This window comes from Pseudophryne corroboree, chromosome 4, assembly GCF_028390025.1.
Source record: "Pseudophryne corroboree isolate aPseCor3 chromosome 4, aPseCor3.hap2, whole genome shotgun sequence".
Lineage (NCBI taxonomy): Eukaryota > Metazoa > Chordata > Amphibia > Anura > Myobatrachidae > Pseudophryne > Pseudophryne corroboree.
Window position 1 is genome coordinate 670511622 of NC_086447.1, and position 6000 is coordinate 670517621.

Consider the following 6000-nt stretch of genomic DNA (forward strand, 5'->3'; position numbering starts at 1 on the left):
AGTACGGGGAAAATATACAAACTCCACACAGTTAGGGCCATGGTGGGAATTGAACCCATGACCTCAGTGCTGTGGGGCAGTAATGCTAACCATTACACCATCCGTACTGCCGTAGTATACTCAGAAAACAAACAAATATCCATTATGGGCCTACCTTCAGTTTAAAAGGTCCATTAAAATACACAGCATGACCCTCACACTACAGTACGTGTATGAATGTTTTCAGCAAACTCAACCTCTGCAATAATCATTAAAGGTATATTTTATAATTCATTGGGATGTACACATAGCCTGTGTTCCCAAGCTTAAATCATTTTTTTACAATCATACTTGTAGCAAATATGAATTGTTAAGATTTTCGTCCCCTAACAGTCCAGAGAACTAAACTCCCTTGTTTTTAATGTAAATGACAAGATAAATTGCAGTAACCGCCATAGTTACAGTACTTTAATAAGGAATAGATAATAGAATGCAAGCAGATACAGTTTAAATATGATTTAGCATGATTTCTTCTAGAGTGTATGGATTGTGCGCAAATGTGCATGATCTCAGACTAGTCACGCACTGAACAGATGCTCTCTTTAGACTTAGTTACACATACTGTATGGTTCTATATGTAATGCATGTAGGAAAGAAAAGGAAACAAGATGTCTTCTTTCCTCTTAGGGGATATATATTAGAGCAGGAATTACCCAATTCACCATTTTTTGGTATGGTGCTCCAATCAATCTTTCTTTCACTGGCCTATTGCAGTGTAATTGGGGAATTAGTTTTTTCTTGTCTAGATTTAGCCCTCCCTTACATGCACCTATGATGCGCCAATATATTGATTTGAGCAACTTCCATTGTGTGTATCACTGTTCTGTGAGGCAGTATGGAGTCAGTAGTTGTATGGTATGCTGGTCTTTGTAGTGCCATATTGGAGGATCTTGGTGTGCCTCCTGGTAAGTTAGTAATCAATTAAAAATGCATAAATATATGACCCAAAGTGGTGATATTATCATGTAGTGTAGGACCACCAGAGCAGAGACGCCTTGCCGCGGCTGGTGGCTTACTGTATATTTGCAAATCTATGTGACTGAGATCTCTGCATTACTTTTATCATGTATGATGTATGTCTCTTCTGTTGGCATATTGCAGTGTGCTAGGGAACTTTGGGTTTACCCCTCTCTTATATGCACCTATGATAGGTCAGTAAATTGATTTGAGCAACTTCCATTCTGTTGAACACAAGATGTAGCAACTCTTCCTGAGTTTTCAAATTGATGCCAATCATGCCAGAAAAAAAAAGTTAAACCATAGTGGGGGTTGTGACAGGGCCGCAACTAGGGGGGGGGGGGGGGGGGCTAGGGGGGCATGTGACCCGGGCGCTGAACTTGAGGGGGCGCTGTCCTAACGAGTCAATTGTTGCTGCCGCTGCGGGACTAAATCAGGGAACCCACAGCGTGTTTTAGTACCGAAAGGAGCTACTGCAAAGACAGCAGCAGCACCTGTCACAATGGGCTGGTGTTATCGGAGGACACTATGGGGCGGGGACAGTCATATCCGCTCTCACCCCTTTCACCTCTGCCCTGCAGCAGCCGGAAGTGGTTGTGGCGGGGATCCCCTCCCTCCCGTCTTTCCTCCTCTCCCGCTTTTTCTGCCTCTCTTTTGTCACTCTGTGGGTGGGGTTTACCCTTATACCCCCTCCCCATCGGCTCTGCCTGTGAGCGGGGGCCGCTCCCCTGGTGTCCCCCTGTGCGCCGTGCGGCCTCTACTCACGGAAGTGCAACTTCCTGTCCTAAGCTATTTTCTGTGACAGCCGTGCGGATGGCGCAGTGTGTCTGTGTGTCCCGCGGAGGACACACCAACAGTGAAACTAGAGGCAGATTCCTTCAGAAGGGGCAGGTATGTGCACACCTGACACACACACACACACACACACACACACACACACACACACACACACACACACACACACACACACACACACACACTCTCTCTCTCTCTCTCTCTCTCTCTCTCTCTCTCTTCTCACAGAGGGAGGGAGCTATTGTCTTCTCTGTGGCTGGACACTGCTGCCAGCCCACCCACCCACTATGCAAAAGGTATAGCACATCATATTAAGGGATTTGTATCCTTAATTGCATAGAATTACAGTCAATATGTGCATGCTATACTGACATGTATTTTATATTTTGTATGTCCAGGTCCAATACATATAATCATATCTATCATATATGTTGTCATATATACTGTATCATACATATTGATACTGATATTTATTTGAGATCTGATACCTGTGTACTGTATATACTGCATAATACCCAGGTCTGACTCTATCTTTGTGTAAATAAAATATGTGTGCTACATTGAGTATTCACTTGTGTTGTTATGATTTGTCTATCTCTGTTTTATCAAATTTGATTCATAAAAATATACGCAGCTAGCTTAGCTGACTGCAGGCAATTTTTGGGGTTATTTGAGGATAATACCACCTATCTTTTCCTCTATCATTGAGATATACCTGTATGAGATGTTTTTATTTGGACACCAGTGTGTGGTGTAATGTGAATCGGGCACTACGTGCGGTGTAATGTGAATGAGATTGTGCTGCCGTGTGGTGTAATTTGAAAGGAGGTACTATTGTGTGGCCTGCGGTGTGCGCTGTCCCTTTATTAAGTATGGGAGAGAGGGGGTGGACATTAAATTTATGTCAGGAAAACCCATCTGACATGGTTGAAAAAATTTCTGGAGGGGGGGGGGGGGGGAGTCAAATTACTACCTTGCCCCGGGTGACAAAAATCCTAGTTTCGGCCCTGGTTGTGACAGCTAACCTGCTTGTCTCACTGTGAAAAAGAAACTTTTTAAGGTTTCCATCTCCTCATCCTGACTGGCCTATACTATTTAGCTTTGGTTCTAGATCTTTAGGGGTTGCAGCCAATCAGAAGCAGTCTCTAATCTCAAATAATAAAAGATCACTATTGATTAGTTGTCTGTTTATAAAGTAGGTGTAGTGTATGTGTATGTGTTCACTCATACAAACAGACATGGAAATCAGGATCTATGATAACTCTTTACTGAACTGAAGGACAAACATAAAGCAACACGTTTTGCAACAGGCTGCAAAACAGCACAGTAAAACAACACAGTGGGGAGGCATGGTACTGCAGGTATGAAACAGCAACGTGAATCTAGCAGAGCCAGATTCCAAAATCCAACAGTTCCCTCCCCATGAAGATAAATGCCTCTTCCCCTTCTTACAAGACCAGTCTTTGTGTTGCATGTCTTGCCTGAGGAGGGTAATGGCAGTCCTCATGTATGACCTGTGAACTGGGAGCAGGAGTGCATACGGTGTCTGATGACTACACCGTATTGGTGTTCATACATTATCCTTGGTTTGAAACAATTGTGCTACTCCCGACAAGTCATCCGAACAATCCTACTAATATAGGCATAGACAACAAAGCTTCTGTAGCAGATTTTTCTAGAGATGAGCGGGTTCGGTTTCTCTGAATCCGAACCCGCACGAACTTCATGTTTTTTTTCACGGGTCCGAGCGACTCGGATCTTCCCGCCTTGCTCGGTTAACCCGAGCGCGCCCGAACGTCATCATGACGCTGTCGGATTCTCGCGAGACTCGGATTCTATATAAGGAGCCGCGCGTCGCCGCCATTTTCACACGTGCATTGAGATTGATAGGGAGAGGACGTGGCTGGCGTCCTCTCCATTTAGATTAGGAGAGAGAGAGAGAGATTGACCTGAGGCTGATACTGTAGAAGAGAGTGCAGAGTTTAGTGACTGACCACAGTGACCACCAGCAGTGCAGTTGTTTTATTTAATATATCCGTTCTCTGCCTGAAAAAAACGGTACACACAGTGACTCAGTCACATACCATATCTGTGTGCACTGCTCAGCCCAGTGTGCTGCATGCCTGCATCATCTATGTATATATTATATATCTGACTGTGCTCAGCTCACACAGCTTATAATTGTGGGGGAGACTGGGGAGCACTGCAGTGCCAGTTATAGGTTATAGCAGGAGCCAGGAGTACAAGACAGTCACATACCATATCTGTGTGCACTGCTCAGCCCAGTGTGCTGCATCATCTATGTATATATTATATATCTGACTGTGCTCAGCTCACACAGCTTATAATTGTGGGGGAGACTGGGGAGCACTGCAGTGCCAGTTATAGGTTATAGCAGGAGCCAGGAGTACATATTATATTAAAATTAAACAGTGCACACTTTTGCTGCAGGAGTGCCACTGCCAGTGTGACTGACCAGTGACCTGACCACACTGACCACCAGTATAGTTAGTAGTATACTATATTGTGATTGCCTGAAAAAGTTAAACACTCGTCGTGTGACTTCACTTGTGTGGTGTTTTTTTTTTAATTCTATAAAAAACTCATTCTGCTGACAGACAGTGTCCAGCAGGTCCGTCATTATATAATATATATACCTGTCCGGCTGCAGTAGTGATATATATATATTTTTTATATCATTATTTATCATCCAGTCGCAGCAGACACAGTACGGTAGTTCACGGCTGTAGCTACCTCTGTGTCGGCACTCGGCAGTCCATCCATAATTGTATACCACCTACCCGTGGTTTTTTTTTCTTTCTTCTTTATACATACATACTACTACATCTCTTTATCAACCAGTCTATATTAGCAGCAGACACAGTACAGTACGGTAGTTCACGGCTGTGGCTACCTCTGTGTCGGCACTCGGCAGTCCGTCCATAATTGTATACCACCTAACCGTGGTTTTTTTTTTCTTTCTTCTTTATACATACATACTACGACATCTCTTTATCAACCAGTCTATATTAGCAGCAGACACAGTACAGTACGGTAGTTCACGGCTGTGGCTACCTCTGTGTCGGCACTCGGCAGTCCGTCCATAATTGTATACCACCTAACCGTGGTTTTTTTTTCTTTCTTCTTCATACATACATACTACGACACCTCTTTATCAACCAGTCTATATTAGCAGCAGACACAGTACAGTACGGTAGTTCACGGCTGTGGCTACCTCTGTGTCGGCACTCGGCAGTCCGTCCATAATTGTATACCACCTAACCGTGGTTTTTTTTCTTTCTTCTTTATACATACATACTACGACATCTCTTTATCAACCAGTCTATATTAGCAGCAGACACAGTACAGTACGGTAGTTCACGGCTGTGGCTACCTCTGTGTCGGCACTCGGCAGTCCGTCCATAATTGTATACCACCTAACCGTGTTTTTTTTTTCTTTCTTCTTCATACATACATACTACGACATCTCTTTATCAACCAGTCTATATTAGCAGCAGACACAGTACAGTACGGTAGTTCACGGCTGTGGCTACCTCTGTGTCGGCACTCGGCAGTCCGTCCATAATTGTATACCACCTACCCGTGGTTTTTTTTTCTTTCTTCTTCATACATACATACTACTACATCTCTTTATCAACCAGTCTATATTAGCAGCAGACACAGTACAGTACGGTAGTTCACGGCTGTGGCTACCTCTGTGTCGGCACTCGGCAGTCCGTCCATAATTGTATACCACCTACCCGTGGTTTTTTTTTCTTTCTTCTTCATACATACATACTACGACATCTCTTTATCAACCAGTCTATATTAGCAGCAGACACAGTACAGTGCGGTAGTTCACGGCTGTGGCTACCTCTGTGTCGGCACTCGGCAGTCCGTCCATAATTGTATACCACCTAACCGTGGTTTTTTTTCTTTCTTCTTCATACATACATACTACGACATCTCTTTATCAACCAGTCTATATTAGCAGCAGACACAGTACGGTAGTTCACGGCTGTAGCTACCTCTGTGTCGGCACTCGGCAGTCCGTCCATAATTGTATACTAGTATCCATCCATCTCCATTGTTTACCTGAGGTGCCTTTTAGTTGTGCCTATTAAAATATGGAGAACAAAAATGTTGAGGTTCCAAAATTAGGGAAAGATCAAGATCCACTTCCACCTCGTGCTGAAGCTGCTGCCACTA